Raw genomic sequence first — 27,710 nt, 5'->3', positions numbered from 1 at the left:
CTGGGAGAACTTCCTATCCTTTATTATTTACAGTACACACATACATTTCAGAACGCTGCTTAAGCTTTTTTGAATTAGCTGTTTCAAGTCACTTTACCCTTCACAATCTGTAGAACCATTTAAGCTTATTTTATGTCAGAAGAAATTTTAGATTAAGAGGGGAAAAAATACTTAATTTAACCAGTTGGGGGGAAAGGGTCATTTTCACTTGTTTCTGAAAGCCTACACACCTCCTCAAATACAACAAATCAAGCCATATATCTTAATCACTTTTTGGAACTGTCTTTATCAATAACTTATTCAAACAGATTGCAGATGAGCTGAAAGGTACTTGGCATATTTCCAATGGGATAAGGAAGTGAATAAAACAGTTGATGAAGTAGCAATGTATCAGAGTCAAGCTCATTTGAAAAACTTTCTATTATCTCCATTTATTTTTACTGGAAAAATAAAAGAAATCATCAGGACATTAGGCTTCTGAAACACATCACTGATACATACACATCTGGTTTTATGTATAAGTACAGTTGCAAGACTGGATGCATACCTGTGCCATACAGTTTTATGCTTGTTTATGGCTATGCATGCAGACATGCATATTCTCTCCACTTTTGATGGATTTGTATCCTGTAGAGTTTAATGATTTTCTGTTTTGACAATTTAAGCATTGACTCAAAACTGTTTAACAAAATCAAGAGTGGGTTTTGGCAATTAATTTTTTGCCATCAATAGTATTCTCAAACTGGGCCATAACAACAAAGACTGTGAGAGTGAAAGAGCAAGACAATTCATTAGACAACTCTGCAGCAGCTAAAAGTGGCAAGGGATGTCAGACCGTGTTCCTGTGCTTCAATACTAATGAGAGTCATTGCATATTCATAATCCTAAATACAGTCAGCTTCTGATAAAAACTTTTGTCATCGAAGCTTCAGAGAAAGAGCAAAGCAGCGCACTCCATGTGTTGTGGCACTTCTACCAAGCCAGCGCAAGAACAAGATTGATTGTTTTCCAACGCAGCCTGACAGAGAACTAAGAGATACTGCCCCAAGGGTCCTGAAACTAAGCTTAGTTTGATTACAAGGCTCCAAGTAATCAAAGAACCAAAAGAGAGGGGGAGACAATGTTGGTGTGAGTTTTAGTCTACTTTTTAAAATTTTTTAAAGATAAAGGACACTCTAAAGATGTTGTTTTCTTATTGAGTGTTGAGAGTAATTATCTGTTAGGCATTTCAAAAAGATCATATCAATTTTTATCATGGAGAATGAATGGCAGGTGCTAGAAAACTTGTTCCCATGTTGTAACAACATTACTGCATGTCTTAATAGATAATCTCTAAAACTCTATGAAGTATCACATCAATATGAATAGCAAAGATTAGTGAACTCAACCTGCCAGATATTAAAATCAGCTCTGCCAGGTGTTGTACTACCCAGAATTCATTTTATGCTGGTTCTTTTTTTTTTTTCCTTTCTTTTTCTTTTGTTGTCAGGTCCTTCTGCTTCTTATCATTGCTGTCATTTTCCTTATTAGTTTTGAGAAACTATTCATCTCCTTTGCTGACAGTCAGATCCTGAAGGTGCACAGCTCTGCTAGCCTTTAACCTTGTGATACCTGTCTGCTGGAAGAGCTGTTAGCATCTTCTAGAGTCAAAGAAGAGAAACATATGTTCAGCACCTACTTTGAAAAAGCCTTGAGCATTTTCTCACTCATAAAGATCTCTTCAGCTGGAATGCCAGCACATTTCCACATACATTTAACAGGCAAGCAGCCTATGAAATATACATCAAATTTAATAAAACAGGACATTAACACAAAGGTTTAAAAATCTGATTGCAGTGCAGGATTGGATTTTTTTTCCCCGTTAATTATAAAATCATGCATTTGGGAAAAAAATTATTTCACAGCTTAAGAGAAATCACTAAAGATTACGGATGGGGAGGCATCTAGTAGAACTTTTAAATATATCTGTCATATGTATACAATGTTTGAAAACAGAGGAATTTGTAATTCTGATAATTAAAATAACTAATTATCCACATGTATTTTATGTGTTGAGCCATTAAATTGTCAGCCTTATCATTTGATTGCAGTGAAACATGGAAATACTGATTTTTGTCTATTTGGAGAAATTTATTTTTCCAAGGATGACAATCCTTTAAGTACAAACTAGGCAGCTTGCCAGCTCTCCATACATGTAAGTTTGCAAGTGCAACCTATATTTTCAAAAGTTTCTTAAAGTTGAATGAATGGTGCACAGACCTTTGGCAAATAGCCTTGTATTAAACACATTTCCGTATACTGCTTACATTTCCCTTAAGCCTGTTATGGACTAGTATCTATTCATTACAAATAAAAAATGTCATAGATAATTACTTGCATTCAAGTTATGCATGTATTCATCGTTCCTCAATTATGTACATTTTTCTAAAGAAAACAGTAACCCTCCTTGGACTGAAGCTATTGGAACAAGTCTGATTAAATGTTTTACAAGACTGAAGTTCATCATATCTGTCAGCAAGCTGACAGCTTTTGAAAAAGAACCTCTGTTCCTGGGATAAGTAAGTTGTATGATCTGCTTTAATATGCCTCACTCAAAACCTTAGAGAGAGAAGGTGTTACATTCATGTGAATTCTACTCAAAATGTGATTGTTGATAAATATGCTTTGTATTCAAGATCCTTGATATACAAACATTATTTGACAGGATAGTGACTATTTTTTTAATTTGTTGCTGTTGCTTGTCAGAACATTTGTGCTTTCTCATTAGGCAGAGGTGTATTTGACAAGCTTTTTACATATGTATGAGAGAAAGTCACCGTTAACCAGTGCCCTGCATCACTTTTGTGCTTACTTGTGCTTTAATAGGTAAAGCCTAGGCATAGGGATTACTGGACACATTAAAAATTCCATTTGATTGACTGAAAGAGCAAGAAAGTAGACCAAAATTTGGATGACCACAAATGAATGATTTAGCTGAATCCATGAGAAGCAAAGGGACTAACTGTTCCATTTTTCCACGATGTTAAATGTTTTCTCCCAACTGGAGAAGTAACACCACTGGCACAAAGAATTAGACAGTGGCACATTGTGTCTCAATAAGATTTTGCAAAATCCAGGGGTTTTTATTCCTTTCTTAATTTTACCTGATTTGCTCTAATTCAGCTCCTCTTTACAGAAGAGGCATTGTTTTAGTCCTTTCAGGTTATACTCCTTCAAGTCCTGCATTTTTATCATCTTTAGGACAATTCAACAGCTTTACCAGCACCAGAATTTGTCTGAATTTTCACACTAATCCTTAAACTCAAAACACTGAAATTAGCAGTATTAATGCCTTTCAGTCTGTGATGGGGGTGGTTTTATATTATTATTACTATCTTATAGAGAAAAGATAAATACCCATCTATACATACTATAATTAATAAATTTCTATTGTCAGAATTCTGAGGGGAGATCATTCAGTCCTGGTAACTTGCTATTGCTGTATCTCTTAAATTGCTTCATTTTCATGACATGCATCAGTCTGTTAAGTCCACATTTTTATTTCCTCTGAAATGTGACCATAGAATAGAATTTAAAAACAAAAAAAAAAAAAAACACTGGGGGAACTAATTTGCTGAGAGAAATTTAAGTTCTGAATATTGATAAGTGTTGACAATAATATTTAATTAAAAATCTATAAATATTTGAAGTCTTTTAACAGTACTCATGGAGGAAAAAGAAATACTGGCTTTGACATTGAAATATTTATCCTGATGTATCTATCTTATAGGAGAAAATGACAATAGTTTGTCAGACACTCTTGTGTGGCAACTGGTATTGATTTAAAGTCTTTAATCACAACCACCATAAAATATGAAAAAGAAAATACAGGGATAGTTTTGGAACTTTCTTTTTTGAAATCGTTGTCCACTGAATTATGATACAAGATACAATTATGATCACAGATTATTTTGCAGAATCCCTATTCGTTTGATAAAACTCCAGTGAAATGTATGGACAAAAATTGTACTCCTTTGACATGGGGATTAATGAAGTAGAGAAAGGAAGAAATAAAGGAACAGAGAAATTCAACATTCAACCTGTCTATCCCCTCTCTTTAGCATGATATTGTCTACATGTGTACCATTTGCATTGGTAATTAAAGTAATAATATTATATCTGTTCCCAAAGATCTCTGATTATTTTGATTTCTCACATCTTATTTAATCTTTCAGTCCTAACTGCTCCGAGTCTGTCAGTGTATGCTCTCATCTATTTCTGTTACTTGGCAGAGTATCAAATCCAAAGTTTTTTCATATTTTTGAGGCCCACTTTAGTTTTGTGCTTTTCTAAATTCCTATGAAAAAAAATTAGCATCTTTTTACAACTGCTTTAGGAGAAACATGAAGGCAAAGGAGTTATGGGTAACTTATCCAACATGAATGGCCTTCATTTCACTAGAAACTCAAACTTCTTTGAAAGGTAGAGCCAAATGAGATTAAGTAGTCCTAATTATATCTGTGGAGATCCATATAATAATTTGAAGTCTATTGACTATGTATTTCTTTCCTGTTTCATTGTTCGCACTCATATTTTGATGACATAAATCCAATCTGTCTGAAGGACAAAATGCCATCCAGAGAGACTTGGACAAGCTCAAGAAGTGGGATTCTAGAAAATATATCTCATTCAACAAGACCAAGTGCAAGGTCCTGCCCCTAGATTGGGGCAACCCCTAGAACCAATACAGTCAGGGGGATGAGAGAACTGAGAGCAGGTCTTACAAGAAGGATTTGTGCATACTGATGGAAGGAAGGTTGGACATGTCCCAGCACATATCCCAGGCTGCATCAAGAGCACTCTGGCCAGCAGGTCAAGGGAGGTGATTCTGCTCCTCTACTCTGCTCTAATGAATCCACACCTAAAGTGCTGCACTGGGCTCTGAGGGCTCCCAGTGTAAGAATTTGGACCTATTGAAGCAAATACAAGGGAATCCACAAGGCCTGAAACACCTCTCCTATGAAGACAAGATGAAAGAATTGGGGATTGTTCAACCAGGATAAAAGTTTCTCATAGAAGAAGTTACATGCTGAATAAAGGTTTTAAAACTTAAATGGACATTTCCAGTAATGGAAATGGCTTGCCTATTCTTATTGTTTAACAATTTATTTTTTTTTTAAAATGCAAATCAGCATCATTGCATTTGGAAGGCAAAAGACAGAGTTCGATACTCTATGAATTTAATCTTTTTTTTTCTTTCCATAAATCTTCAGCAAGAAATTGTGGTAACATTGAAGCATGTAAAAAATCTTGGTATTTTCTTAAATACACCAGTTGGTTTTCTACCCTGTCATGAACACTCTTCATTATATTACTTAAAAATTAAAACATCCAAGTCATCAGATAAGATATCTTTGCCAGTTTTCAAAGACCAAAGATAAATTTGTTTAAAATAAAGTGACCTAGCTGTTATTCTGTCTTATATTCCTATAGGGTATGTGGATTTTAGGTATAAAGCAGGCAAAAAATTATTTGGTCCAGTAAGTATTTTCTGATTTAGTGTTTTCGGACACATTCTTTTAGCAATTTACTATTATTATCATATTAATCATCTGTGCAAATAAAACATATTCAATAAACTCACTAAGAATAATTTTCAAAAACAAAAAGTAGCTTCCTTTTAAATATTTTTTCATTTCTAAACTCCATAGTCTGGTGCAGAAAATCATATGAGCTTTTCCGTTATCCAGATCTCAGCCTCCTCTAAATTTTTTTCTCTGGTGTAAATTTTGCAGTAGCAGCCCCAGTGCCAACTGATTAATATTTTCCTTGCTGCCACAGTGTAGTGTCATTGCAAGTAAGTCAGCTAGGCATACAGTCTGGATCTCACGTGGAGTAGGAAATTAACCCTTTGCTAATAGATGGGTTGCTCATAGAATCACAGAATCACAGAATAATGAGGTTGGAAGAAGCCTCTAAGATCATCAAGTCCAACCTATGCCCTAACACCACAACTAGACTATAGCACCAAGTACCAAGTCCAGTCTTTATTTAAACATATCCAGAGATTGTGATTCCACCACCTCCCTAGGAAGACAATTCCAGTATTTTATTATTCTTTCAGTAAAAAAATTTTTCCTATATCCAACCTGTACCTTCCCTGATGTAGCTTGAGACTGTGTCCTCTTGTTCTGTCAGTTGCTGCCCGGTGCAAGAGACCGACCCCCACCTGTCTGCGACCTCCCTTCAGGAAGCTGTAGAGAGCAATAAGGTCACCCTAAGCCTCCTCTTCTTCAGACTGAACAACCCCAGCTCCTTCAAACGTTCCTCACAGGGCTTGTGTTCCAGGCCCCTCACCAGCCTTGTTGCCTCCTCTGGATGTGCTCAAGCATCTCAACATCCTTCCCAAACGGAGGGCTCAGAACTGGACACAGCACTCGAGATGTGGTCTCACCAGTGCCGAGTGCAGGGGAAGAATGACCTCCCTGCTCCTGCTGATCACACAATTCCTGATACAGGCCAGGATGCCCTTGGCCTTCTTGGCCACCAGGGCACACTGCTGGCTCATGTTCAGCTGGCTGTCAACCAGCACCTCCAGGTCCCTTTCCACCTGAATTCTGTCCAGCCATGCTGTCCCCAGCCTGTAATGCTGTAGGGGATTTTTGTGTCCAAAATGCAGAACTCAGCACTTAGATTTATTAAACTTCATTCTGTTGGACTTTGCCCATCCATCCAACTGATTCAAATCTCTCTGCAGAGCCCTCCTTCCTTCCAACAGATCAACACAAGCTCCCAGCTTAGTGTCCTCTGCAAAATTTACTATTGAAGGACTCTATGCACTCATCCATGTCATCTATAAAAATATTAAATAGAACTGGTCCCAGCACAGACCCCTGAGGGACACCACTGGGGACTGGCTGCCAGTCACCATATAGCACATTGGGTTTTGGCAAAGTAAATATTATATATCCTGTTCACATTAATTGTTCAAGTGCGTGAAATATAAGGATATTTATGGTCTATGTCACAAGGTTATGGACAAACTGAATTTGTGGAAAGGGATTGCTACTTTCTGATCATGGCAGTAGTTGTTTTTCAAGTGTTTCTGAAAAAAAGAGAGGCCAGTGTTAGCCTGGTTTCTGCTCATCAAAACCAATAGCTATTAAGATCTTAGCAGTGTTCTTTAAATTAAGCAACACTATCTGCCACTAAAACAGACTAGGATGTATTGCAACATCAATTATTAATGGGAAGTAACTTCCATCTGCAGACAGCAAGTTACACACCAACCATGAACAGGAGACAACCCCATGGAAATCTGCAGATCATTCCTTAGCATCTCGTTCTGCTACAAAAATTTCTCCATATCTAGTTGTGATGTCCTACAACAAATGCTCTGATGTTAATGTTTTGAGAGCAAGAGAGTAGTATGTGGGTCAGTGAGCAGTTTTTCCTTCTGGGCCTAGCTTTGGATTGGCAGGAAGAAAGCTGTTGGGTAATACACAAAGTCACTTGATGGCACAACATGAAACCAGTTCCTATTATGAATACAACCATAAATCTAAGGCAGAAATGTAATAATGTTCTTCCCAAATAATTGTATTTGAACTTCTTTGGCATACCAGGAAAATGACACATGGTCCACAGACTACCAAACACCATTTTAATATCTCTGATAGTCATCAATGAAAGAAAATTTATTATTACCAATAATTGCTTGTACTAGATGTCCAGAAATATAACCCTTATCAAATATTTTTTGTTGAATTTCTGGTCCATTCCAATAATAATTTCTTTTAATTTTTGTAAAATCATATTCTGGTACCCATCATGACAGATCAAGTGTGTTAATAGTGCTTTCAGATTGAAAGTTGCTTTCAAAGGGGTACCAGCATGCATTCTCTTTATTTTTTTTCACTAAACATTTGTTTGTCTTCCATTACTAGCTAGCCTGAAGATTTCCACTATTAAATGCATTTAAATGTAGAGAGAAATTATCTATTGCAAAATTACTGGTTAATTATTATATATTTATTATTTTAAAATTTGGGTATAAATAGTCAGATGCTTTAGGGTACTCTGCTACAGTCATTTTTACATAAATTTTGAAATAATCTAGAATTATTCTGCTCATTTGTAATCAACACACAAGTTTTAAACTAGCCTTTAAACTCACCTGTTGCAAGATAGTTTCAAACAATGCACTAGTTTAAAGTATTTAGATAAGCAAGTCAAACATAGTAAACAATCAGCAAAAGCTCTAATAGCATTTTAAGTGATTTTTAGTCAGTGCCTACATGTATAAACATTTGGGGAAGTGATTGCAAAGAGACAGTGATGACACCAATATTTCTCTCTCCACTGTCTTAGTCAGCAATTTCTTCTTTGCTGTTAGATATATTAGACATAAAATGATCCCATCTCAATATTTGGTTTAATACAGCTTTCTTACAAATGAATTTTGAAGATATTTCTTTAACATAGATATATATTTGTGTCTTAATCTCATAACAACTATTAAATATAACTTAATTATATAGAATATCAGACAATTATTGTAATAATCTTACAGCTAATCTGCTATAATTGCTTTTTTAATCAGTGCATAAGTTCCCAAAATAGGAAAATAGGAAAATTATCTTTCTACATGTGATCAAATCCTTATTTCTCCAATTCACAGAAATTTCCTTTCAATGTAGTATTGCCTGAGTGAGAGATAAGTAGGTGACTGTGGTAAACAGAGTATTCAAAAAAAATCTCTTTTCCTGCTGTTACTAAGACACTTACTATTCAACATTGTGCTTCATACAAAATTGACTTTGCCAGACCATGATAATGTTCATAAGCTATGGTATTTGGTTTTTCCTATTTGTAAAGAAAGGGCACTCTTTTTATCTCGGCTAACAGGTCAAATGATCAAATTAGAAGCAAGAATTATTTTATTCTGAAGATTGTACAAGAAGTTTTTATTCAAGAAGTACACACTCCATTGAAGAGTCTCTGAGATGAGAGGTGTGGGTTGATAATATAACATAACATCAAAGGAGTTGCTAACTAGAACACCCTAAGGATAAGTTTCTGACAGAAAAAAAAAAACTATATTTGAGTACCAGCATCTATCACCATCCATTACAGTTATTCCAGAGAAAGAATAATATTTCATGGAGAAAGTTTATCACAGAAAGTAATACATAATTTCTATTATTACTGTAAGTTTGATTATGATTTTAAAACTGTTTTTTTGTCTTCTGGGCTGTTTTATTTTTAGCATATAAAAATATCCATCATTGGTTATTTAGCTTTGGTTTCTCTGTAACAACAAGTCTGCAGACTGCAAGTGGATTGCAAAGGGGTTTTGGCAGTGTATTCAACATGTGGAGGAAAATCAATTTTTCCTGCTATTACTTTTGATTGTCAGCCTCCTGCCAGTGTTCATGGTGGCTGTCAAAAAATAAAAAGCAAGGAGTAGAGTGAAGAAATATTCTTTAGAAATTAAACCAGCATTTTGTTAAAAAAATAATAGTGGAAGAGAAAGTGGCTTATTAATACCTGTGATATCACCTGCCATCTGAACAGGCTCAGCCCACACTGGATGTAAGATTTGGACACAAATTTCTGGGGTGTGATCCCAAAGTTCAAGTTAATCAGCCAAAGATATATTTGTAGCTTTAGCCAGCATTTCACACCCATTTGACACATAAGACCTACGCAAGGTGCAGAACAATAGGGAATTAGTCCCCTGAGCTTAATAAAAAACTAGAGAGGGGGAAAATGTCATAGTTCATTTGTGGAGTCCTGAGATAAGTATGTTTTTCATAACTTAAAAATATTCTGGTAGGTGCCAGTACAAAACAAAGAACTTCCATTACAGCCTAAAGGAAAATAGAAAACACAAATAAAAACGCATGGAGGTCTTTAGAAATTAGTTAAAATTTGCCGGGAAGGGGAATGAAGGGGAGGGGAGGGGAGGGGAGGGGAGGGGAGGGGAGGGGAGGGGAGGGGAGGGGAGGGGAGGGGAGGGGAGGGGAGGGGAGGGGAGGGGAGGGGAGGGGAGGGGAGGGGAGGGGAGGGGAGGGGAGGGGAGGGGAGGGGAGGGGAGGGGAGGGGAGGGGAGGGGAGGGGAGGGGAGGGGCTAATTGAAGTTATTTACCTAAATAACAAGTTAAAGCATGTTATTCAGCACATAATCTAAATGCCTCTTAAACATTGACAGATTTGGGGCATCCCTCTATTCCCAGTGTCTGGCCACCCTTTCAATTAAAAATGCATCCTAATAGCAAGCTTCCCTGAAACAGGTTGAACCATTCCCACACATCCTGCTGGATTCCAGGAAGAAATCAGCACCTCCCTTTCCAGTTCCCTTGCTCAGAAAGTTGTAGACAGCAATGACCTCACACCTCAGCCCCCTTTTCTCCAAACTAAATAAACCCAGAGTGCTCAGCTGCTCTTCAAGGACATGCCTTCCAGTCTTTTCAGTAGCATTTTTGACCAGCTTGTGGTATTCTGCCTAAAGAGCAAGGTGCAAGCTGCAACAATCTATCTCAGACTAGTAGAACTACCCAAGCTATAGATGGACTGTAATGGAGCTTGCCATCTTCTGTTGACAGCCCTATTTCTGTCTGTCCAAGGTGGCTCCTTAAAAATTAAAGTCAGTTTACACTACCACAATACAGTTGCTTCAAAGGTCAAGGATAAAGAGGCAGTATTGCATATGATACACAAATTCTAATACATTTTAATGTAAAACAAGCTGACCTCTTTTGCTCTCCAAAACTGAGACAACTGCTCACAATAATCCACCATAAAAAGGCACAGTCTTCCCAAAATTAATCCAAGGGCCATACTCCTACCTGCTGTTTGTGCTAACTTGTAAAATGACACATCATGGAAAAGAGGCCAGTCATGCAGCTTGTCTGGTCCTCCCCATGTAGGTGGGTGCCATGTCCATCCTGGTGATTGTTGTTTATACAAGTCATTGATGAGGAATTAATCCACCACAGCTACAGAGTACCCCCTACATATCCTAAGGAGGGTGTCACATTCTCTGCTCTGAAGCTAAAAGACAGTGAGGTGAGGTGGACACAGAAGTTATTTTGGGAGGCATGAGATAAGCACTTTAATAAAATATACTGATTTGGGGAAATAAATTTTTGTTATTATTCCAGTTTTCCTGGGAAACTGTGTTTCTACATTAACTGTTCCTAGATAGTGAACCAACTTGTATCCCACTGATAAGAAATGTGAGTAGCGGTATATTTTCTATCCACTCTCTTATGGAGCAAAACAAACACATATACCATTATACATCGCTTGCAATGCAGGTAAGATCTTTCAGTATATCCACCACCCCCTGGAAATGCTATTCACACAATACAAAAATTTCAAACAATGTTCATAGCAGAAGCAGGGGGCAAAATCTGGTTTTCCAATTTTTTTCCCTACCCTGGTGTTAATTATAAGTGACATTGCTATCAGTGCAGTGCAGTAAAAATAAAATGGTAGCCAATGTGCATAGACACTATGGAAATTTCAAATTACAAAAGCAACAACAAAAATTATACTTTCCCTTTCCTTTCCTATATACTCTGCATTAACATAAGGATATGTGACTTAGCTATCCATACGCTGCAATAAAAATAAAATTGGTAGCCAATGTACCCAGACAGAACCTTCAAATAAAAAAATTAAATTATACTCATTTTCATCATGTAAAGAATACATGGTGTGAGGCACAAATTTCACTTCACTGCCACATGACAAATAATATGCCAGATGATAACCTATATTTCTTTCTCATCATGAGGAAGAAATAAAAGCAGTTTAGGACTTTTTTTTAATTTCTCTTCATTTTATAATCACTAAAATATGTTTTAAAACACTTTATTTTATTAAGCTCATTGTGTTTATGTATTTCCTAAATGAATGGGGTTTTGGTAAAATGTTTTTATGTAAAACTACTCATATAAATAAAAATACACTGTTATTTTATGGGATAATAGGGAAACAGATGCAACATTTTCATCATTAGATGTGCTCATGTTGGCATAATTTTATGAATTCACTGAAAAATACAATATGCGGACTCTAAACCTTCTTAAATATATGTTAAGAACTCAAATGCTTTAGTTATGCTTGTAGAATTGTTTAATAAAGTATTAGGTAATATTGCTGCAGTGTGAGGCAATATGACAAAAGAATATGCTCACAGACACAGTGGGAGCAAAGCCAGAGGCTCCTCATCTATGATCAGTGAACTGCTGGTGGTCCATAGGTCCCTTGTTCAAAATTATGAGAAAGCCTCATTTTGTTTACAACTAATAAACAACATTGTAAATAATTAGGTATGCATTGGGTGCCTTAGCATTATTTTTTGACCATGCCGTTTTTATTGATAAACACAAAGATTGATTTCTGCAAAAATAGTCAAGAGAAGACACAGATGTCCAAAAGACAGTGATTTTTGAAAAGAATCTGGCTTGTGCTTCAAAACAATAGCAAAAAAAAGACATCAGCCTAGAAGACTGAGCAAGAAACTCTCACAGTTGAATGGGTGGGGGCTCCATTTTTGGGTGCTGCTAACCAGTTGCTATCATGGTTTAACATGAGCCCAGCTGTCATGAATCGAAGTCCTCCTTGGAATAGAAGGAAGTGCCAGGCAAGGCAAGTTGTAGGGACCAGAGGCTCCTGAGGAAGTGATCTATACACTAGTCAGAACAAATCATCTTTTCTACTCTGCATGCGTATAAGGCTTTATTCACTGTGATTGTAGGAATGGAATGAATCCTCCAAACTCTTTGTGCTTTCTTCTGGGGTTGTAGGATTGCATTTTTATGCCCTCTTTGGTCGTGCTCTGAAGGACAAATACATAATTGAGAAATTCTCACTTCTAAAATATTTCTTAAATCCATCAAGAAATTAGTTCAATCAGAAAGTTACTCCCTTTTCTGGAATAGTTCTGCCATAGCTGTTTGCATAAAATGATTGGAAATCAGAACTACAGTAAATTAAATAATCTGTTTAAAAGCTATTAAATTTCTGTAATGTTTGTAATTTTTAAATGGATCTTCATTTGATTCATGAACAATACATGAACAGTATATGACTCACATGGGCAATTTTTTTTAATCATTTATCCCAAAAAGAATGTCAGACTGGGTGAAATCTATTGTATACTGAAGCATTTTCATATATATATATATATATTTTTATATATTTATATATATATATATTTAATAGCTTTAAGGTTCAACTTCTTACAGAACAAAGTTGACAGAGAGGCTGGGGCTGCCACAGAAGATCAAGGAGCCAACAAAGGCAGAAAGATACAGATAATCGTAAAGATCTTGCTGCAGTTCAAGTGCTTTTGAAGTTCTGTAATGATTTTTTGCTATCAGAAACTGACAGGTTTAATTGAAGTCAAAGCTTGCTACTAAGTCATGAGATCCATAGGGGTGTAAATATTAGGGCTGCTGCTAAGAAATGAATCACCTTAGTATTAATTGCCAAAAAAAAAAGAATACTTTGCACTACTTTGACAGCATGGCACATAATAGGCTTTGGTATATTTACAGTGAGGATCTTCTGCTTTTAATTCCTTTTGTAGCTAGCTTTGTGTGAGGGTTCGGTATATTATTTTCCCTTCATAAAATTGTTTCACCATTGTTCCTGCCATGATGTATGAGCTACATCAATAATTTCACCATAATCTTAGAATTTCTTACTATTTAAAATGTTCAAATATTTTTACAGTTTGAAGTTCAGTATAACAGAGCAATAAAGGCAGTCACCCACAGTTTTACAACCCTTCTGGTGAACATAACCCTACTTCCCATGCACAGCCGATGTAGAAGTGATTTTAAAAGTAAAGTTATTGCTAATTGCCATTTTGAACCAAATGAACCAAAGATGATCCAAATGCAAAACACTGTTTCTGCTGTGTTATAAAAGAAGTTGAAATACACAATTCAGTGTCAAAGTGACTTAGATCAGCTGAATGGGTTCTAAATTATGGTAAGCATTTAACTTGAAGAGCACAAATTTAATGTGGACCACAATGGAATTAATGAATAAATATTAGGGTGTTATGTTACCAATCTACAGTCACATTTAAAAGTAGAACTACAGTTGTTAGTTATACTCAGGGCACACTTTACACAGGAGACTAGGCAGTGATGTAACATCTCTACACAGCCTCTTGCTTGAGATGAAGGACTCCTGGGGCACAGTATTTTGGTTTTGCAAATCATCTAAGTAAAAGTTCATCCATTTTTCAAGGTTTTGTAGAATCCTCAACACAGATTTTAACACATGACGCTCCTACAGCTCTACACCCACCCCTTACCAGAGAGTTGCCCTGGGGGGAAAATTGGTATGGGTAAGGATCCTAGGCAAAGTATAGTTCTAGGACACATTAAATTTTAATGCACACCAGTTATACTTAATTTTGGAAGAATGATTCTTCTTTTACTGTTGAGTTAGGCCCATAATCAGCTTCCTAATATATTCAACAAACCATCAGGATACATGAAATATCTTAACAGATAATCCTCTTTAGAATCCACAGTTCAGTTATTAAGTATTCCTTTCATAAATCTCTGTAATCCTATGTTGACAGAGGTCAGTAAAACAGTGGCTAAACCCTGTATGATTAGACTAAGTCTAAGTTTTGCACTTATTCCTTTTATGATTTGTTATATTTTTCTCAGCTGTTCTTACTCCTGAAGGGATGTGACCAGCATTACAGATGTCACGCATGGAGATTCTCAGAAACCATGGAGAAGGTCCTTTCATCAGTACATCAGCCAAGATGTGGAGACCCATCAGCAAGCTAGAGATATATACAGAAAGTATCTGAAAGTCAAGACACGGACTATATACTATTTGGTAACTGAGATGACATTAGCACACTGATGTTCACAGCCACTGGATTAGCAATCACTGTTAAATCATATGCAATGAAAGTTAACAATGATGCTGTTGTCCAAAAAATAAAAAATCTAGTCTCTTTTCTCCTTTTTATTATAGTTCATTTAAGGGAAGAACTGCATGCTGAATGCTTTGAAAATGTTTTATATGTCTTTGGCTCACAGAACATACAAGAGGTTTGAGTAGGCCCATTTATTTAAGCAGACATATTAAATAATTTAAATGTGAGTATCCATGTCATAAATTTTGTAATCTCTTTAATGTAGGATAAATCTGTGTATCTAAAATAGTCTTTCTTCAAAGCCATCTTTTTCTTTTTTTTTTTAAACAGTCATAAAGGAAACTCTGATGTCTGTGGCATGAACAATGCCAGCACCATCATTTTAATGTTATCCATATGGGCTTCTAATAATAGATAAGGGTTTTTAGAGATTTGTATTGTATTTCTTTGAGACATTTAAATTCTTGATAAGGAAAAGCTGATTTCATTGGCCCCACAGTTAAAGGAAAGCAGACCCTAATTAAAATAATTCTGTTCTGAATTAACTAGTTTGACATGTGCTAATTGACAGTTCCTGTGAAATGGTTTTAATTAAAGTCAATATGTCTTTTTCAATTAAAAGGAAATTAAGAATATACTAATATGCATTAACAACTTAATCTGCCTTCAATATCCCATACATCAGCTGCTTTTTTTCCTAATGTTATTGGAGAACCATCTGACATGCATCTTCTACTGTTTCATTATGGTATCTCATTATTACTCAACAAGAACACAGGCACTGGTGGAAATCCTCTACAGCAAGAAGAGAACCTGCCTGTACTCCATGTATGCAATTCCTTACTACTTGCCTGATGAAAGGTTGTCATGGTTTAGGAATGGTACTCCCTAATTCAGCATCCTCATCAAGACTCTCCCAAACCATATGTCACTAGATCACTCCTGCTCCAGCAGGATGGAGTTGAGAGTTGGATGCACAAAAGGTGAAGATCACTGATTGAGTTTATTGCAAACAGCACTGAGATAAGAAAATGGACAGTAACAACAATATTAACAACAAAAGTATGTAAAAGAAAGGGTGATTCACTTCCAAAAATTCTCACCAAGGGCTCCTAGGAAATGAACAATGGCAGACAATGCCACCACTTCTTTTCAATCAGAAACTATGCCCTTCTTGGAAGCCAGAGAGTCACTTCACCCTGGCCCCAGCAACTCTGTGAGGTGGTATAGAATAACCTCCAGGTTCTGGCCAAAACTAGGACAAAGGTAATACTTCCATCATTTCCACACAGAAGGAAAAAAGACTGCTTGTGACATCTTTTTTTTTAATTGCACACTGGGGCAAGCTTTAGTAATTAGTCAATAAATTCAAAATTTTAATAGAAGTCTGATGAGTTTTAATGAGAAGTCTGCTGCACTGCTAGCCTTTTCTTTCATTATTTGGCCCAAGGAAGGGCAGGACTTTCACTTTTAAGTGGCATCCCCCATGGTCTGTTTCAGAAGTGAATGCAGGGCAGAATTCTGTGATTGGCATTATTTTAATTGTATATACAAGAATAAAATAAAATACATACCTCCTTGGTAGAGCAGTGCTGAAAACAACCCCATTGTTTTTGCTGGAATGTGATGTGGTTGTTTATAGCCACAAAATTAAGGTTTCAAATGCGCAACTGACTTCTTTCTACCAAGTCCAAGGCTTTACTGCTACTGACTTTACTAACTAGGCATCATAAAAAGTAGCAACCCCTACATCAATAAGTATGCTATCTTGAATATGCTCACATACAGAGAACTCTGCAGAAGACTAGAATCTTTGCCTGTGAACTTTGCTCTTGTTTTTTCATTTGGCTTTTTTCTTATTTGGAAAATAATAATGAAAAACTCAGCTGATATAATTTGAGGAGAATAGAGTCATAAGGAGAAACAACAGAGTAATTGACTTAAAAGGTAATTATATAGTGTTAAGATCTGGTTATTGCAAACAAGACCATATGCCAAAGTCAATAGAATGGATTTTTATTTAAAAATAAATGTGAAGTAGAAATAGGAAAAATAGGAAAAAGGAAACTAGAAAGGTATAGAGTTACCACCTGTTGAATGCTGAAAGGAGACTTTGTTGTTGCAATTTTGATGTATGTTGGTTGAAGTGATCGTCACTGGCTTGATCTGTCAGGAATGGAGAAAGCCTACAAAACATTGGAATCCACTGTGTTTATATTCACTTTTATATCCCAGGTGGGAATGCCTGGGTACCTCCTCAGGGTGGGAAGTTTCACCCTGAATGATGCAATGCTGTGGATTATAGAACACTTCAGGAGTCTTCAATTGTTTAAGACATTACAGATGCCTCTCTTATCAGCATAATTGAGTCAACTATGGTCCATCAAAAGGCATGGATACCTTCAGGCTACTTTGAACTTCCTGTGCTCTCCCAGAGTGGAGTTTTCACACCTGACCCATTATGTAAAGGAGGAGATTGGCATAAGAAAAATCACTATACCCCCTCTATACAGGGTCTGCCTCTTACCAGCTTCTTCTTTTCCTGTTCAAGACCCAGCAGCTGGTTCCAGTGATGGGTGCGCCCACCCATATGAAGAGAATATGTCATCTAGCCAGATTTTACTAAAACTTGACTGTGCTCCAGCAGGTTATAACATTTTTTTTACATTACTTTTAAATTACAACAAAAACACAAATATTAAAATTCAGCATGTAAGCATTTACTCTAACTTGTGACATTAAGTGACAATTAGCAGATTTTTATAGCTACAGAAATTGCACTAGAGAGTGCAGTAAACTCCAGAAATGTTGGGTGAAATGCTCTGTAAAGATTTGGGTGTTGTGGTGAGGTGTTTCCACTTTTGTTTGAAGCTGTTGTCTTTCTTGGTATTTGTTGAAATTTATAGTCATTTTAAGAAGCAGCTAATATCCAAAATATTTCATGCTACTGAAATAAAAAATACCATATTGTATAGTTTTGATTAACAAAAAGAATACAGCCAGATTTTCAGGACTGTGTAACCAGATTTTATACAGACAGCTACCTAATTTATGTCCAAAGCAAAAGTCAATAAAAGGCTTGAAACTTTGTCCCAAAGCATCTGCTACACTTCTCACAATGCCTTATCTCAAGGCTAAAAACAACTTTTTTGAACAGTTTTCTTAAAGGCACATAAATGATTTACAGAAAATTTTAGATTTGGGTCAAGCATCTTGATTCTCAGGCTAGAATAAGGTTTTTGGATGGTCATTATGAGACCAAAAAGTTCCTTACCCAGCTCCTCTCACTTTTTGGTGCTGATGGGTCCCTGCAACTCTAAATGAAAATTTTAAAGGGAAAAATAATTCAGAAAACCTGCAATAAAGAAAAGAACTAGCTAAGACAGAGACCTTGAAAAAGGTCTGTTTGATTTTACCAAAATGAATTAAATATCCAACTCCCCTTGACGACCCAGCATAAAGGGCCTGAAACAAGTGCAAAAATAATAATGAGTCCTAGAGACTCATTTCCTAAGGAAAAATAGTAATGCATTTAGAACAGAAATTTAAATAATATCTTGATTTTTTTTCATTATTTTAAATTCAGAAACCCCTCAAAACATCAAAGTGGACTGGCCTCTTAGATTTTTGTGTTCATTGTAGTACTTTAATATCTCATTATCTAAGGTGGGGAAACATTTATGTGTGTACCTAGGACTATATAAGATTCACAGATGCCACTTTTCTCAGCCTCAGTATGCACCACTGAAGTCACATGTGAAATGTGTGTCTAAATTAGCAAATACACAGGTCTCAGGAAGAGAGCAGAAACTGTGGCTACTTTTATTCATTAAAATTCCATGGTACTTTGCACAAGTGGAATGTTAATCTCAGAGACTAAACTGAGACCCAGTCCCACAAATCCTTTAAATGTTCTTAAAATAGGTAAGATTTGGTTTACAGTCCTAGATGGCTGCAGATCCACAGTATTCTTCCTGTCCAAAATGATAGTTATTTTTCCACTGGCTGCACTATTCTTTCCTCTCTCACCCCCTTCCACTGAAGCTTTGCTTTAAAATGCTGGAAACTTATTTCATATATTCCCTATTGTGGCTGCATTTCATGAACAAGTGAGACGATGTGGATGACAGCATGCAAAGCACCAGGAAAATATTTTTCCTCTTACTCTCCTTGCTAGGCTTGTTTCAGTATTTCAACTGCTTGGTCCACCAGTGGGTGAAAAAGGGGAAAGAAGGAGGTGTATAATGTAAAAATCAGTTTACTTGAATCCTAAAACACTTATGAATAAGTTCTACTTGACTCATAAAAGTAATAATTTTGTTTTGAAAAAGCCACTGTTTGCCAGGACACATAAGTGTAATGCAATTCCAGATACGTAAGAATATTCTTCTTACAGAATATTCTTCAAACATCTGCAGCAAGGTTTATGCCATTAGGCTATGGTGTACTCTTTACTCATACAAGTAGGCTCAAAAGCCGGTTGGACAGGTTGGAAGACAAATTCTTTGTACAAGTAAAGATTGTGCTTTATATCAATATTTTATGATTATTATTACTAAAAAAGCAGTATCAGTACTCCCAGGGGGGAAAAGTCACTTGTGGATTACCTTTGTGTAGATGAAGGTCTAGATGATTTTCAGTAGTCTGACAGCCCTGAAAATCAAAAGAACAGTAAAAATCAGAAGTAGACCAATTTCCAGTTCCTATGAATCTTCAGAATGCAGCTATCTTTGTATAAATAATGAGTGAAGCAGTCTTTCTGTTTATATCCAGCTAAGCTAGACAGAGCTGTTTGTGTGGGGAATAAATGCTGTGTTCTTGATGTAAGCCAAGTACATCCTATGAATTTTACAGTTCAAGAAAAAATTTCTGTTGGCAACAGGTTTGCTTGAGAAATCAGCATATGTGACATGGGTGCTGAGGCACATGTAAAAACCTCTGGTTAGCAAGTTTTTTCTCCTCAAGCATCTCTCCTTATCATTTTCCTAGCTGTGAATACTGTGTAGGTTATACATCCTCTTAATGCTTGCATTATGAAACATGTTTGGTTTTGCTGGTAGAACAGCAAACATTTTTAACATGGATTTTCTCATGAGCTGAAAAAACAGTCATGTGGGCAGTTTTAACAAATTACTTAATGACTTTCCTATTGAGAACACTTGGCCTGAGACACTCATCATTTGCATACTTTGTCCCACATCACTTCTGTTATTGTTAATTGAATATTAACATTTCAGTGTTCCTGATCATGACCCCTATTTGTTTTGCATATTTTTGGTACTCGGTATTAATTTTGATGATGATAATGATGATTATTATTATTGTTGTTGTTGTTGTTGTTGTTGTTTTGTTGTTGTTGTTGTTGTTTTGTTGTTGTTGTTGTTGTTAATACAGTAATTATTTTCTTAAATATATCCTCTTGTCTGGCTGCAAAAACAAGTTTAAACTGATAACACATCTGCCTTTGTCTGTTTCACAGAGACAGGTAGATTAGAACAGAAAATAACCATGGCTGAAAAGGAGCACAAATTTCCATTTTAAGCTCCTATATTTAAGTATTTAAATTTTTCTCTCCTTTACTTTCATGCCCTTACATTTTGGGCTAAGCCTTTTGGTCTTCACCTTTGCTCCAAAAGTCTTTCCTAAGTGAAAGCTTGAACTAGAAATATATCCTTTTTTAAACATAACAGAAATTTCATCAAAATCACATACTGTTGGTAGTTGAATTATGGCATGGAGCAACTTTCGAAGTATGTTTCCTTCAATTACAACAGAAAAATCTAATTAGAGCTGTGCCTTGATCAAGATGCTGACAGCTGTATTCAGATCATTGTGAGTGCACAGATAAGGAATACTGTACTGAACTTGCACAGATTAGAAAGATGCTGAACGGGAGATGAGCAGAAGAAGTAACATGTAAGAAGGGCTGTACCTGTTTTGATTAACTTCTGCAGCTCTCCTCTCCAGCAAGGATAAATCCTACTGGGATGCCCTTCTAGTCATTATGCGGCTCCTGATAATTATCAAAATGGCAATCCAAAATCAGGTGATGGATTGGATTCAAACTGTCTGAAATAAAATTTTATTCAACACTTGCACCTTTCTGGGCAGAAATATGACTTTTCATGAGCTAAGGAGATACAGAAAGAATACAATTCTTCATAGATTTGAGATGTTCGAGTCTTGTTCTAACACAGATGAGAAGCTGTAGACATGTAGCCCACCAGTGTTATTTTACAAGTCAAGAGACTCTGAAGCCCAAAGGCAAAGTTTTTCTTCTGGGTCCTTCACCATTTTTTCTTTTATTCAGGAAAGATATATTTAAAAATTGAAACTATGAATGCATTGGAACTTCATTATATGGGCTTAACGGTAAACAAGAAACCTTACAGTGGTGTTCATGTCATAAAAAACCAATGGTCAGATAAAGTCATTAAAGATCAAATAATATACAAGATGATAGGACACTTTTATTCATGTCAAGCCCCAGTTTTTTCTACTTGTAATGTACACCTGGCTGCACACTGATGGTTCATGTGGGCGCATCCATCTATCTGTATGCCATTCACTAAAGGAGTTAAGTACTGATATATCTATAAGAAGAGAACACATTGAAGTGCTGCAGAGATGTGAATGTGCCAGTCAGAGTCCAGTGAAAGTTTATGAAAAATACCCTCTTGAGAGTACTCATATTTCTGATCACTATTAGTATTAAAATAGATAGCAGTGAAAGCAGATGGGCACTACAAAGCTGTCTAAAATAGGTAGGTACCTCTGTTTCACTGCAACAGAAATATCATTTCTGTCTAGTGGTCTGTTAAACCTTTTGGGTGACTGATTGACCTTTCAAACTTTTTTAGGTTGCAAATGCAAGATGTGACATGGGGTGTGTATTCTATTGCATTCTGTTAGAGCTGGGGAAGATATCTTCTGTTAACTGGGCCACCTGTTAAAATCAGGTGGCCCAGTTTTCTTTGTCTCTTCCATGACCCATCCTCCCTCTGAGGAGACATCTTCTATTAACGGGCCATTGCATCTCACTGCATGACTGACATAATTACATTATACCATTGTGAGATGTTCTGCCCAGGGGGAGGAGCCAAGCATTCCTACCTAGGTATAATCTGAGATTAGAACACCACAGGCAGCCTTTTCCATGGGATTCCCAGAGAAAGACTAGGCCCATCTACACCACCACTGGACCTTCAGAGGCGAGCTATACCCTTCTAACAGGACCACTGCTTCAACATAACCACATCTGTCACTGCAGGAGGAGCAGCCACCATTAATGGGACTGCTACCAGCACCCTGACCCATGGGACTCTGCCAGTGTTGTTTTGTTTTACTGCATTTTTATTTTTATTTTTCCTAATAAAGAACTGCCATTCCTACTCCCATATCTTTGCCTGAGACCCCTCCCTTAATTTCAAAGTCATAACAATTTGGAGGGAGAAGGTTTAAATTTTCCATTTCAAGAGACACTCCTGCCTTCCTTAGCAGACACCTGTCCTTTCAAACCAAAACATATGCCCATATTGCTCACAAGCAAATTGGAAATGTCAGTGTAAGACAGCAGGGAAACAATCATGCAAAAATTCAACTGGAGGAATGGGTGTCGTGAAAGGATCACCTTTTCTGCAGGCATTGCTATTTTCCTGCTGTAGACTTCAGACTAACAGAAGTGACTACATTGCCATTCTCTAACATTTGCGTGATGTTTGTCATCTTAAAGCTGTAAGAATACTTCAAGAATATTACACTTTTTTGGTGGAAAATCACTGCACATCTCTGAAGTTAAGAGTTAATATAACCTCAAAAACATCAGATTAAATGCTACAGTGAAGTTTCGTCATGTTCTTGTTTGGGTAGTTAACTGTTATGGCCTTGATCCATAAAATGTCTTCCCACACCAGAAAACAGCCCACTGGCATAACATGACTGTCTTTGCACAGACCAGATTGCAAGATTGGAGACTTAAGGTGGTTTTAAAACAAGGCCAGAATGTGGTCTTATATGAGACCTTACTCAGCCCAGCTGAAACCAATGGGGCTGTGGGATGGGAAAAAAATAACTCATAAATGAGAATGAAGATTTTCCAGTTTGATCTTTCAATTCCACATAACCCATGTATTCACATGTTGAAAATGGGATATAATTTTATATTTTATAGTTTGAATCATATAGAATCAGTATAATTTATGCTGTTAAGTAGCCAGAATGCTTTTCACAATGAGAAAGCATGCCTGTTAAGAAGCCAGAATGCTTTTCACAAGGAGAAATCATATATAAAGACATCTATATATGTATGTGTGCAACGAACAGTTCAAATTTACTAAGAATAACTTACTGGAGAGGAACTCTAGCTTTAACCTTTTACACCAGTTCGCAGGACTCCCGAGAACAACTTTTTGTCCTCTTGTGTCAAGACGGATTTTAAGAGGGATTTTTAAATTAATTTTAGTTCTTTTCCTGTTTGCAAGTAAACCCAAAATGGAAGTTTGCTGTGATGATGGGGAAGCATTAACCCAAGATATCTAAAAGGCCAAACTCAGCAATGTATCAAGACACAGGAGCATGTAAACAATTTATGTTTGTGACTGTACTGTGTGAAAAATATGTTCAGGGACCCCTCTTTCCCTGCTGTAGTGAGTCTAGAAAGACCGAAGTTCATCTATTATTACATCTAACCTAGGATATCGAGGATGGTAAAAAGAGCTTTTTCAAATACATAAATAGCAAAAGGAAAACAAAGGATGGCGTGGCCCCATTAGTAAATGGAGGGCACTCTGGTAACAGAGGACACAGAGAAGGTAGAGTTATTGAATGTCTTCTTTGCATCAGTCTTCACCAATAACATCAGCCCCCAGGGATCTCTAAGCCAGGAGACCAGGGTGTAGGAATGTCAGGAGGAAGACCTTCCTTCACTGAAGGAGGATTGCGTCAGAGAGCACCTGAATACATTTCACATCCACAAGTCCACAGGCCATGTCAGGATGCATCCATGAGTGCTGACAGAGCTAGCAGACATCATAAATAGGCCTCTCATGATCATCTTTGAGTGGTCATAGAGATGAGGAGAGGTACCTGAGGACTGGAAGTAAACAAATATTACTCCAGTCTTGAAAATGAACAAGAAAGAGAACAAAGGGAGCTACCATCCAGTCAGCTTCACCTTGATCCCTGGAAAGAAGATGGAGTGCTCTATTCTGGAGGCCATGTCTACCAACATGAAAGACATAAATGTGATCATGAGTAGTCAGCAAGGATTCACCTAAGGTAAATCATGCTTGACCAACCTGATTGCCTACTACAATTAAAGAATTACCCCGACAGATGAGGAGAGTGAAGTGGATATTTTCTGCCCTGTCTCTTATAAGGCTGTCTCTCCCAACGTCCTCATTAGAAAACTCCAGAAGCATAGGGTGGACGAATGGACACTTAGGCTGGATTGAGAACTGGCTGAGTTGCATTCCTGAGTCAGATTCCAGAAGGTTGTGACAGTTGGAGGCCTGTCACTACAGGTGTTCCACAGGGCTCTCTACTGGGTTCAGTGCTGTTTAACTTGTCAGTGACTTGGATGAAGGGGCAAATGCCTCCTCAGTAAGTTTGTAGACGATACCAAGCTGAGGGGAGTGGCCAAAGCCTCAAAGAGTTGTGCAGCCCTCCAGAAGGACCTTTACAGACTGGGCAGATAGGCAAAGAGCTTTCTGAAATGCAAAAAGGGTAAATGCATTTACCTGCATCTGAGGATGGATAACCCCAGGCACCAGCACAGGCTGACCTGCTGGGAAGCAGCTCTGAGGAGAAGAACCCAAGGATCCTGTCAGAGAGCTGTATGTTAACCAGCAGTGTGCCCTTGTGGCCAAGAAGGCCAAAGGAATGCCGGAATGTATTAGGAGGAACATTGCCAGCAGGTTGAGGGGGGTTATCCTTCTCCTCTGTTTAGCCCTGGTGCCACTGCATTTGGAGTACTGTGAGCAGTTCTGGGCCCCTGAGTACAAGAGAGGCATGGAGCTGCTGGAGCACATCCAGCAGAGAGCTACTAAGTTGGTCAGAGGTCTGAAGGAGTTCTCATAGACAAAAGACTGGGGGAGCTGGGCCTTGAGAAGAGGCAGCTGAGAAAGGACATCACAGATGTGTGTAGGTGCAAACCAATAAAACAAGAGGCAATAGACAGAAACTGATGTACACAAAGTTCCACCTAAACATGAGGAAAAATTTCTTTGCTATGCAGGTGACAACCCACTGGAACAGATTGTCCAGAGAGGATGTGGAGTCTCCCTCGCTGGAGATGTTCCACAACCATCTGGACACAATCCTGTGCTATTTTTTCCAGGTGGACCTTGCTTGAGTAGGGAGGTAGGATGAGTTGCTCTGCTGTGGTCTCTTTGAACCCATTGTGATTCTGTGTGTAGAAAAAGTTGAATCAGGGAACTAGCTTGGATTGTAGCAAAGATGTTGTGTGATACTGTGTTTGTCTAGGTCAGTGCATGAAATGTGAGCCCTTCCAGGCTTTTTATCGCCACACCCACGATTAAAACCTTGCCCACCTGGTACTAAGTGCAAGGTGTGCCTGGTCTGCAGGCAGCTGCCAATCTTTCAGGTAGCTAGCTTCAGGTGGAGAGAGGATGCATCCCCACTTTCAATGTGTGGATGAAAGATCATAAAACTGGAATGAAAACCAATAATTTTCTCTGTGTTTTTATTGTAGATTCCCACTCTATGTCTGTATATACTGCAGAAGTGATATCCCTAATGCTTGTTTCTCAGTGTTATAGAAAGTATATCTTGGCAAGAAATATTTATAAAAGTCAACACTAGCTCAAGAAATAATACTGATCCCCAATTAATATTTAAGGCTTTCACAAAGCAAATGGCAAAGTAAGGAAGCAGAATACAATATTTCTGATTCAATGGTAGAATGTGAATATATGTAAATTGTACATTATTAATGCAGGGTCTTGTGATCCTTCTGTGTTTCTCTTTCCAGTCATGGGATGAGAGGGTGATCACCATTACGAAATTAATAGTCACTGTGGTATCAGATAGAGCTGGAATTTTTCATACATGACAATCAGTGTGAATAGCATAGTCTTATAACCATAATAAGAAAGGAACATTATTTTCTTATTGGGTAAAATTATATACAGATAAGAATAAGGCAAGATCACCCAGTTCTTAGGATGTATTTAAATATAATTCAGTGCTTCATATAGCTTAAGTTATCATCTTAAAAATTTTTGTTGTCTTTTTGTCCATTCAATTTTTCAAAAGCTAAATTTAAAAAAAATATAGTTGGACATTTGTGAGTTGCTTGCAACTCTCTCTAAACATTCAGTGAGTTACTAGTGGTAATTTATTACCCTAGAAAGCCAGAAACTCAATAATTTGTGATATGTAGCCTTTTTTGTAGGTTGTTCTGATGGAGGAGTACTTTCCATAATGCACAACACACAAACAAGCCCTAGCACAACTTATTTTAGGTCAATACTTTAATACCTTTTTACTGATACCAAATTTGAGCTAAGAAAAAATCTGCTAGTATAGGGAAAGGTTGTAATGGTTTAATCTAGAAAAATATTTTTGCTTGCTTCAGATACAGTTCTTTCAAAAGACATTAATTATATAGTCCTGTTCCCCCGCCCCACCCCCTTCAAAGAGACAAATTATAGAGTCAATTAATCAAAGCAGAAGTTGTAATCACTGACATATTTTTCTGTCAGCCTTGTTGATGTCACCAGATGTGTAGAATGCCAACCACCAGCTGAGCCTCAGGGCAGGTTAAAGAGGAGAAGTTTACTCTAAATTCTGTGTGGTGTATGGTGCTGGTTGGTGAAGTGATCAACTGGTCTGTGTGATGCAATCACACAATAGACTTTCAGATAAAGGCTAATCTTTCTTGTAAGAAAAGCATCATTTTGGCAACACAGCTTGAGTATTTATTTACTTTAAATACTTTGAGTATTTATTTATTTACCATAAGCTTTTTGGTAGCATGTTGATATGAGGTATTTATGACCTTAGAAGCTTGAGACAAAGGGCGTGATGCCCAATGAAGAAATTTACAAATTTTACTTTAAAATCCTTCCCAACTTGCATCAAATCAAATTTGCACTTGTCAGTATCAGGGCCACAGTTTTGCCCAGTTTTGCCATAATTGACCATTGCAGTGTTGTATAACTTGATGTGTAGAAATAGTCAGGTTTTCACTCCATAATGCATATGCATGTGGCAAAAGTAAATTTAAACATACATTATTAACCTTTGACAACAAGCTAGATGCACAAAAGAACTTAGAAGGAATCCTAGTGAGTATAGTATCTCTCTTGAGACAAATCTTAGTATATCAAGTCCAGCCTAATATCTCTCCTTAGAGTTCTTAGTACTCCAGCCTAATTCTTTGACAGTACATTTTTAAGGCTTTTCAGAAACACAGGATGAAGCTGATATCTGCAGCCTAGACCTTGTGCTGTGTCTCTCAGCTACTGTTGTAACTGAAGTTATATCACAGCCTTTTGAAACTTCATGTCTTTTGAGAAATGCATGAGTACTACCAGGTACTGAAATTTTAGCTCTGGAGACATTTAATCAGTTGCGTACACTTATACATTTTATAAAATATTATAAGACTTTCTTTTTATTTAGTAGGAACTTCAGTTTTTTACTGTTCATTTAAATATCTAGATGTAAAAGATGTTTGGGATTCAACTCACCCAAATTTCACTGTCTAAAATGTAGTTTCTGTCATCTAGAAATATTTGTTTACCTTCATGGATATTAAAGGTTGGTGTCTTCATTTCAGTTT

General features: G+C 37.0%; 1 protein-coding gene across 1 annotated transcript in view; it reads right to left on the bottom strand.

Annotated features, from left to right (window-relative positions):
* The window catches only part of LOC116184592 (uncharacterized), a 71,641-nt gene that overhangs the window by 7,442 nt on the left and 36,489 nt on the right, over positions 1-27,710 (bottom strand). The window contains exons 8-9 of the mRNA XM_085567984.1: positions 19,513-19,558; positions 16,996-17,091 (exon numbers count right to left, since the gene is read on the bottom strand). The gene's annotated coding sequence lies outside the window, so the exon portion shown is untranslated. The remainder of the gene's footprint in view (positions 1-16,995; positions 17,092-19,512; positions 19,559-27,710) is intronic.

This window comes from Lonchura striata, chromosome Z (genome assembly GCF_050655825.1).
Source record: "Lonchura striata isolate lonStrDom1 chromosome Z, ASM5065582v1, whole genome shotgun sequence".
NCBI lineage: Eukaryota > Metazoa > Chordata > Aves > Passeriformes > Estrildidae > Lonchura > Lonchura striata.
This window is presented reverse-complemented; position numbering and strand designations above follow the sequence as displayed.